The sequence below is a fragment of the Aethalodelphis obliquidens genome, unplaced genomic scaffold (genome assembly GCF_003676395.1).
Source record: "Aethalodelphis obliquidens isolate GAN/ISIS:26980383/991018 unplaced genomic scaffold, ASM367639v1 scaffold17, whole genome shotgun sequence".
In the NCBI taxonomy this organism is placed as follows: domain Eukaryota; kingdom Metazoa; phylum Chordata; class Mammalia; order Artiodactyla; family Delphinidae; genus Aethalodelphis; species Aethalodelphis obliquidens.
Window position 1 is genome coordinate 33,155,685 of NW_020837961.1, and position 10,626 is coordinate 33,166,310.

Consider the following 10,626-nt stretch of genomic DNA (forward strand, 5'->3'; position numbering starts at 1 on the left):
TCTACCAAGACTGAACTGGAAAGAAATAGAAAATATGAACAGACCAATTACCAGTACTGAAATTGAATCTGTGATTAAACAACTTCCAACAAACAAAAGTCCAGGACCAGATGGCTTCACAGATGAATTCCACCAAACATTTAGAGAAGAGTTAATGCATATACTTCTCAAATTATTCCAAAAAAACTGCAGATAAAGGAATCCTTCTGAACTCATTCTATGAGGCCACCATCACCGTGATATCAAAAGCAGACAAAGATATCACAAAAAAGAACATTACAGGCCAATATCACTGATGAACATAGACACAAAAATCCTCAACAAAATACTAGCAAACCGAATTCAACAATACATTAAAAGGATCATACACAATGATCAAATGTGATTTATCTCAGGGATGCAAGCATTTTTCAATATCTGCAAATCAGCCAATTAACAAATCAAAGAATAAAAACTATATGATCATTTCAACAGATGCAGAAAAATCTGACAAAATTCAACATCCATTTATGATTTAAAAAAACCCTCCAGAAAATGGGCATAGAGGAAACATAACTCAGCATAATAAAGGCCGTATATGACAAACCCACGGCTAACATCACACTCAACGGTGTAAAACTAAAAGCCTTTACTCTAAGATCAGGAATAAGATAAGGATGCCCACTCTTTCCACTTTTATTCAGCATAGTATTGCTGATAGCCACAGCAATCAGACAAAATAAATAAATAGATAGATAGATAAATAAATAAATGGAATCCAAATTGGGAAGGAAGAAGAAAAACTGTCATTGTTTTCAGGTGACATAATACTATACATAGAAAATCCTAAAGGAGCCACCAGAAATCTACTAGAGCTTATCAATCAATTTAGTAAAGTTGCAGGGTACAAAATTAATATGCAGAAATCAGATGAATTTCTATACAACAACAACAAATTTTCAGAAAAAAAATTAAGGCAACAATCCCATTTATCATTGTATCAAAAAGAATAAAATATGTAGAAATAGACCTACCTAAGGAAGTAAAAATCTGTATTCAGAAAAATATAAGACACTGATGAAAGAAATTGAAGACCACACAAACAGATGGAAAAATAGATCATATTCTTGGACTGGAAGAATTAATATTTTTAAAATAACCATACTACCCAAGGCAATCTACAGATTCAATGCAATACCTGTCAAAATACCAATGGCATTTTTCACAGAACTAAAATAATTTTAAAATTTGTATAGAAACACAAAAGACCCTGAATAGCCAAAACAATCTTGAGAAAGAAGAACAGAACTGGAGGAATCATGCTCCCTGACTTCAGACTATATTACAAAGCTACAGTAATCAAAACAGTATGGTACTGGCACAAAAACAACACCAACATCAATGGAACAGAATAGAGTGGCCAAAAATATACCCACACACTAAAGGTCAGTTAATCTATGGCAAAGGAGGGAAGAATATACAATGGAGAAAAGACAATCTCTTCGGTAAGTGGTGCTGTGAAAACTGTACAACTACATGTCAAAGAATGCAATTAGAACATTCTCTAACATCATATACAAAAATAAACTCAAAATGGATTAAAGACCAAAATGTAAGACAGGATTTCATAAAACTCTTAGAAGAAAACTTAGGCAGCATATTCTTTGACATAAATCATAGCAATATTTTTTTGAATCTATCCCCTAAAGCAAAGGAAATAAAAGTAAAAATAAACAAATGAGACCTAACTAAGCTTAAAAGCTTTTGCATAGCAAAGGAAACCACTGACAAATCAAAAAGACAACCTACTGAATGGCAGAAAATATTTGCAAATGATATAACCAATAAGGAGTTAATATCCAAAATATAGAAACAGCTCATACAACTCGACATCAAATAAACAAACAATCCAATCAAAAAATGGGCAGAAGACTTGAATAGATGTTTCTCCAAAGAGAATATGCAGATGGCGAACAGGCACTGAAAATATGCGCAACATTGCTAATCATTAGGAAAATGCAAATAAAACCACAATGAAATATCACCTCACATCTGTCAGAATGACTATCATCAAAAAGAACACAAATGACAAATGTCAGCGAGGATGTGGCGAAAAGGGAATCCTTGTACACTGTTGGTTGAATGTAAGTTGATGCCGCCATTGTTGAAAACAGTATGCAAGTTTCTCAAAAAACTAAAAATAGAACTACTATATGACCCAACCATTCTACTCCTGGGTATATATCAATAAAAACCCCACTAATTAGAAAAGATATATGCACCCCAATGTTCATAGCAGCATTATTTACAGTAGACAAGCTGTGGAAGCAACCTAAGTGTCCATCAACAGAAGAATGTGTAAAAAAAGATGTGTATATGGATATATATACCAATAAAATACACAGCTATAAAAAAATGAAATTTTGCCATTTGCAACAACATGGATGCAACTGGAGGGCATTATGCTAAGTGAAATAAGTCAGACTGGGAAAGACAAATAATGTATGATATCATTTATATGTGGAATCTAAAAAATACAACAAACTAGTGAATATAACAAAAAAGAGCAGATTCACAGATATAGAGATCAAACTAATAGGTACCAGTGGGGAGAGGCAAGAGGGGAGGTGCCAAACAGGGGTAGGGGATTAAGAGGTACAAACTAGTATGTATAAAATAAGCTACAAAGATATGTTGCACAACACAGGGAATATGGCCTATATTTTATAATATATATAAATGAAGTATAACCTTTAAAAATTGTGAATCACTATATTATATACCTGTAACATATAATATTGTACATCAGCTGTACTTCAATAAAAAAATGTGACTGCCAGAGCACAAATGCAAGCCTTCTACGATATTAAAAGAATCAAAAAAGAAGGAAAAGCTACCTGTAGAGAAAAAAAATAAATATAACTTAATATACATAGTAATTATATCATAAAATAATAAGGTAGTTGTGAATGGGTTTGCTTCAGATTGGCTCACAAAACAGGTTTCAACTCTATGATCTATATAAGAGATAGACATAAAACAAAGCAATTACAAAGGCAGAATACAAAGGGATGGCAAGTGTATACCAGGTAAATGGAAATAAAAGTACATATGTACAACTCTATTCATTGCAGCACAATTTGTAATCGCAAAATGTGGCAAACAACTTAAATAGTCATAATGAGAAATTGGTTGAGTACATTGACACTTCCACACCATGGAGTACTATGCAATTATAAAGAAAGAAAAAATTCTATGAACTGATATGGAGTGATTTCCAGGATCTACTGTAGGTGAAATAAACAAATTATAAGAGTATACCATGTGCTACATTTTGAGGATGATGAAAGAAATGACCCCTATGTGAACCAGTGATTCATATCCACACCTGAATTCACTTTCTGTAAGCATTTCAGCCCCAGCTCCTGCTTAGCCAAGACATGGTGTTACATAAGGTTGGAGAGAATTATACCAAGGTCAAAGCCAAGCCAAGTAATCACCAGCTGTGTCAAGTCCTTAGGCCAAAAAAGGCTGTTATAGATAAAACACAAATTTCAGTTGCTTCATTATTTCAGTAATATAGAGGTCTCATGACTAGCTGGAAAGAGGATCACCAGGGATAATAACCCAGAGAGAATTATTTATATTCAATTAAACAAACATTTATGGAACACATCTTGTGTGCTGAATTCTAGAAAGATGCACATGAATATTGTCCCTGACCTGAAGGCAATCACAATATTGTAGGGGAGATAAACATATAAAGAAATAAAATATGACATGGTGTGGCCAGATAATTTTAAGAAGCATCTGGATAGATGTTACTGGAACTGAATTCTAGGGTCATGTAGTAAAAACACAAGGTTAGTCTGGTGTCCAGAATCTTAGGAAACTTTATGGGTCTTCTGTTGTCCAATATGTCATAGGTGTAGGTGATAAGGTATTTCAGATCAACATAAAGTTTAAAAAATGTTTATATAGCTGAGTCTCTCCACATTTAAACATTTTTCACAATCACCTTTTATACCATGATACTGATATTCCAAACTAATAGAAGCCATTCTCAGGAAAGATTGGAGCAGCAGGCCTCAAGTCACCTTTCACCTCTAATTTGAGGATCTCATGTATTCAATATGTAGACCCTTTATATTCATTCATTCAGCAGCTGTTTATTTTATGCCTACTTTTTCCTGTTGTAATTAGTGTTGGGTTTACAGTAATTACTTGTACATTGTCCCTCTTCTCTTGGAGCTGATATAATTAGGCAGTACTGATCAACCAAATATATGAAAGCCCCCTCTAGGTCAAAGCTTCCAGATTACTTGGTAACAGAGATATTACTAAGAACCACAAGCGTACACACCGATATTCAGTCCTCAATAAATAAAACAAACGTCGGGATGTCATGAAATCCTGGAAAGCACAAATGTTAAGGTAAAACACCTCAGCTCTGATTATGTAACCATGGACAATACAAAAGGGCTCTTCAGAATGTTCTTCAACAATAGGTAATGCTTAAAAGGCAACATTCATAGGCTCCTCAAGGAAAGGGTGGCTTGCCTTTTGCCACTTCTCCAGGATTCAGAAAGGGCTTGGCTCACAACAGGCAATAGATTGACAAAAAATGACTTAAAGAAAACCAACGGTGAAAAAAATTAAAAAAACTATACTTGATGTAAGCAGACAGGGAGGCAGAGACTGCTGGATTTTTTTTAAGAACTCAAACATACTGAAAGACTTGTAACAATGTCCATTTACTATTTTGAAAAAAAATAATTACAAAATCTTATGTAAAGTTCTAAGGATGAGCATACTGTTTGGTCATGATCAGTTGTGAGATGCATTGCAAGTCATTTGTTATTACTAATAAAGTAATGAAGTAAATAGTTCATTTCTTAAAAAAAAAAGGCAACATTCAGACAACTTTGGAGAGAGGAATGCAAACCAAATTGTCATCCACTGAAGGCTCTTTGACTTTTGAACTGGTATCTTATGCCAGTTTCTCTTGAGTTGCTGCTCTCTGGCCTTTTAAATTCTCCAATACAATCACTGAAATAGTACATAATGATTAATGATCTTGGATGCCACACAGATAATTCTGGATAATATGCTGTGTGAACTAAGGAAAATTGTTCTCTAAGCAGAGAAGAGGGCACGGTCTTCCAGGGAGAAAAATAATATACACAAAGATGCATTGTGAGGCAGCATTACGTATGTAGAGGATTTCCTGTATTAAATTCCTTTTCACTTGAAATATCTAGAATGGTTTCTATGTCCTGCACTGGCAGGATGGGGAGTATATCTCTTGCTGTCTTTAGTATGGAGCACCCATTTCTACTAAGTTGCTGGTTACCTTAATCACTTAGTATCTGAAATTTTAATTTTTGGGGAGGAGTAAGCTGTCAGATTGAAACCTGCATAGGTCAATGTAGATGAAATGTCAAATATATCTAGGAAAAATGCTTAAAAATTTGGAAAAGAAATATCATTAGATCCTACCTCACATTATTCATTAAAACAAAAAACTCAGTGGATGAACAAATAAAATGTTAGAAGTTGAATACATAAACAGGTTCACTCTGATATGGGAGAATAACCCCAGGCATAAAATGTTCCTCAAATCATCACGGCATCATATGAATCACTCATAAGCTACCTCACCTTTTCAGCCATCTCCTTAGATAGTCCTTCTCTGTAACAATCAGAGAATCCACGGCTATTCTAAGGGCAGAACAGAACCGGGGAAATGTTATACTCTGTGCTTCTTTTTGTTTGAGGTGTATGGGAAGGAGTAAACAAATAAGCACGTCCTCCTCACCCACATTTGTCAAAATTTATGCAAAAGAATGCGCTTCAGTAGCTATTTCCTCCAAACTGCCTTTTCTCAGTAGCTCTTTTCAGGTGGGGTCTACGTTTTCTCCCAACCAAAATAATGACTGTTCCAGATGTATCTTTCTTTAACAGTTTGTGAACTTACCTGAATTTTCCTGCAGGGGGAAACATCCTCCAGTTTATGAGGAAAAAAAAAATTAAAACCTGTAATAACAGCAAACTGGCTTTAGTAAAGATTGTAAGTTCTTTTTAAAAATAAAAGTTGAAAATGTGTCTGCTTGATTCCTGTTCTATTTTCCTTGGGTGAATGATAATTCTATTCTCATATTTTTTAATAAAAAAAGAAGGACTTTAAAAGAATGTGTGCTATCTTAAATAAATCTTAGCTGACCATATTTACTGCATATACAGTTCTTAGATGGTCCACGTAATCTAAAAGCATACCTGTCCACCTATTCTATTTAGTTTGTTTATGTGCAAAGCTAGAAAAGGCTACCAGGTCACAGGTAAAAGCTAAGGGAACAAGTGAGATATTCAGGAATGAATAGAATGGGGACTGCCACTCCCTCAATTTACTGACAGCCTTTCTTGTATGAGACACTGTGCTATGTGCTAGGGATACAAAAGTGAAAACAGTCATGTTTTTGAGTTTGAGTTCAACGAGAAAAAACATAACTTTTGGTACTAAGCATTTGAAGACTTTTTTCAATCTGATTTTTAAGATGTTTGTTTTTCAGGGACATAAATAAGGCATGTTGTTGTCATCTTGTTTTATCTTTTGACCTAGAGAGAAGTTACTTTTACTTTCTATTTTTCACCCTGTCCTCAACCAGCTAATGGCAGCACCCAGAGGCCTTTGCCAGATCCTCACTTTCTTTGACTTTCCTGCATCATTTGATGCCGTTTCTTAGAAAGCTTTACTTGTATGTGATTTGGCAAGTACTCTCACACATACTATTTTCTTTAATCCTCCTTCAAACCCTGTAATGTTAGTGGTGCAATGAAGCTGAGCTACAGTAAAATTAAGTGAATTGATAAGGATCTTTCCTTTCTCCCCAAACCTAAGTGTATAACCACTTATGTTTATTATCATTATTATTATTTAGATATTCTTTTTCTTTATAATCTCCCTCTAGATATCCTGTGCATATCTAAAATTCAACATACCAATTAATCAATTAACCAATTAACCAATCTGGTTAATCCAATTAACCAGATCTCTTATTTCCTAAGCCAGTTACAGTACTCTTTTTCCAGACTTCTTTATTACCATGGAATTACTTTCATTCTTTAGGTCACTGAGGTTTAAAATACTGATCCCCTTACTCCCATCAGTTACAAAGTCTTCCCTTTGTATTTCCAAATGTATCTTGCTTTATTTCTATCCTGCTCACCTGCCACCAACACTCCCTAGAGCCTGAATGATTTTTTTTTGTTTGGACTGTTGCAGTAGCCTTCAAGTCAAGGTTTGTATTAAAGACTTTCTCCCGCTGACAAAGTTTGTCACTATATATTATCAGCACTTGTATTTGTTTGTTGTCTATTTCCTTGAGAACAAGGACCCAATTATGTACAACACTTAGAATAATATATTGAAGTTTCTAAATAACTGTTAATTGAATGAATGTTGGATTGATGATGATGCTGTAATGATCATCCCAGAGCTCACTCTGATTATATCATCCTTGTTGCACGGCTTCCATGGTGCACCCAGGTCTAAACTCCACTGTAACTGTCTGGCTTATACCTATTTTCCCAATTGTCTTTTACAGGGTTCCTTTGCTTACAAGACAATTAAATTTGTGAAAACAAGCTTATATAAAAAAAGGATATTTATTTTGGAAGAATACAGGTGTATGCATCTCACAGAATGCAAGGGCATATAATACAATCTGGCCTCATGAGGGGTTATAACCAGCAGTAAAGAGCCCATCCAAAATCAAGTACCATCTCTCGTTCTCATGGTCCCTCATCTATGCTTTACTTTCATATCTAATTCATTCCTTACCTTCTCTGTGGACTGGCTTTCATTCGTTAATAAATTCAGTAAATTCTTATAGAGTGATACTATATGTGCGCTGGGTATTTTTCTACAGTGTTCTAGATATAGGTAAATGGCAAACATCTCTGCCCTCCTGCAGCTTATGTTCTAGCTGGGGAGAGAGATCATTAACAACAGTACAAATGTAGTGCTTGGTAAGTGCTATGAAGGAAAAAGAGATAAGGGAAAGTGACTGATGGCCTTTTTTTGGGTGGGTGAGGAGCCATGGTGACGTGGGATCTTAGTTGCCCCACCAGGGATTGAACGTAGGCCCTGGGCAGTGAAAGTGCAGAGTCCTAACCACTGGACTGCCAGAAAATTCCCCAGATGGGCCATTTTATATAGGGAGGAGAGTGACATCCGAGAAGATAATTGACATTGCAGACACGTGCTGCCCTGACCCACCCTTCTGCTTCCCCGGCTTGGCCCGGGCCCCCAGGTTCTAACCCTGTGCGCTTCCCACCTCGCCAGGAATCCCTCAACTCCTCCAGCTCATCTTTTGGTCTGTACAACCTCTGGGTCATTATGCCTGTTATCACTTTGGTTTTGTCAGCTAAAAATAGAGGCCCAATGCTCAGCTTTAACAACGGCCTCACGGGTACAGGGAACAGGTCTGCCGTTTCCACACTCCATCCACAATTCCTTAACACATGCTATTAAAAGGTTATCTAATTAATAAATGTTATCTAGAAAAATATAATATATTATATATTAAACACATGATATAAATGTATAATATAAATTCTATCTCTTAAGGCTCAAGTCAGATATCACTTTCTTCAGAAGCCCTTCCTGATTCCAAGTGGAATTGATTGCTCTCTTGTTTTCATGGTGTGCATGTCTGTTTCACTGCTGAACTTTTCCTATCGGTGATGTGGAGCCAGCTGTGAACACGCCAGTCTTCTCCACTGGATTGTAAGCAAGAATCACCTTATAAAGCTGTGCGTCTTCCATTGCTGAGCACAGCCCCTAACGCCTAGAAAGTGCTCAAGAGGGATTTGTTAATTTAGCTGGACAGTGACTCAAATCCCAGGCTGAAGAATGAGGGTAATTAACAGGTAGTCTGGAGAGCAGACTCGGGGTCCCTCTTAGTGCTTCGTGGAGCACTGGCTAACCCGACCATACACTTTGCAGGCCAGTTATTACTGTCTGCATGACTGCCTTTTCCTCCTGGCCTTGATTTTCTATTTTTATTTTTATCTTATCAGATTGTAATAAATCTATTTTTGGTAAATTTTCTCAACCTTCGTGGGACAAGGTAAAATACAAATAAATTTTGAAAAAATATCTACTTACGATAAGTAATATGCACAACTTTTCTGTTAAATATGTAGCACTGTGAAAAGGGCCATTATGAATGAAAATGATTGATACTAGATTCTCCACGTTATAGGAATAGGCTCTCAGTGTTCAGAATGGGCCTTGAGACATCTTCAGAAGAAAAGAAAGCCTGCTGTATACGTTTTGAAGTTTGGGAAACTGTGAGCATGGCGCTAAGCAGCATTTGGCAGAACCCTTCTTTCGTGTTTATGCTGCTTAAGTTTCAGAATATGTCATCCTGAGACTTTTCTTCTTAGATATGTGGATGGGAAAGAAACCCATGAATCCAATACAGACAAGCGATGAAGGAATTAAACTCAACTGATTTCCATAACAAGTAAAACTAAAGTTAATCTAAGCAAAAGAATAGATATTTAAGGAGGTTCAAGTTCGCATATAAGTTTAGTGATGGTATCAGGCTTCCGTAGGCATAAAAATTTTCATTGAATTGACATTTGATCAACATGTGTTTCTTTCATACATCTTCTTCAGTTGAATTTTTCTTCAAGAAAGCAGAAGAAATCCTGACAGTTGGTCTGAAATTGCAAACCAACAGCTGTTTTTCACAGATATGAGTGAAGCTTTAGTTACCTAATGGTAATTAATGTTAATTCAAGCAGATGCTTGGCTTCAGAGAAAATCATGCTCTCGCCAGCCCATGTTTGTGCATATGCAATTTCAAAAATCGACTTTACGGTGTGGTTTTTCAGTAAAATCTGCTTTGGTGAACTTCTCACTCTTCAAAACATTTAACTTGTAAATATATAGCTGTACTGTTTCTTTTTACTGAAGGTGTGTATATAAGCAGGTCTCCAAAGCACAGTGTCAAAACTGTGACAATAAAGTCATGAGTGATTATTGTAAACAAATATTTTTAAAGTTTTATTCATATCTGAAAAGGACATACAAGAAAAATTAATCTCATTATTTTAGTCACTTCTTGTTTCAGCCTCAACATGCTATTCAAATTTGTTCAACATATCCACTCCATTGCTTCCAAATGACTTTTGGATTTTTAAAAAGTTGCATCCCTTCTCAGTGGATTAATGCCATCACTGAGACTACCTTGAAGACTGACTCTGTTTCTGACTCGTCTTGTTGTACAATATATTGTCTGGCTTATGGTAGATGCTCAACAAGTGAATAACTGTGCATCTGAAGAAATTCCTCAGGAATTCCTAAACTTCTTCAGTGCAGGGAACTTATCTCCAATTTCTGAGATGTCACATAACTCAGTACTTATGCCCCACAACTGAATCTTATACCCAAGAAACCACATTCCATTTTGAGCTGGAAAGGAAAACCCATTTATGGAAGTCTTCCTACCACATGTGGAAAATTTAGGTGGAAACGAGTCATAGTCAAAGCAGTAAAACACCAAAACTTTTTCAGTACTACAGTAATTTTTACTGTTCCAAGTTCTTTAAAAGGCATTATTTTATTTTGTGTAATTC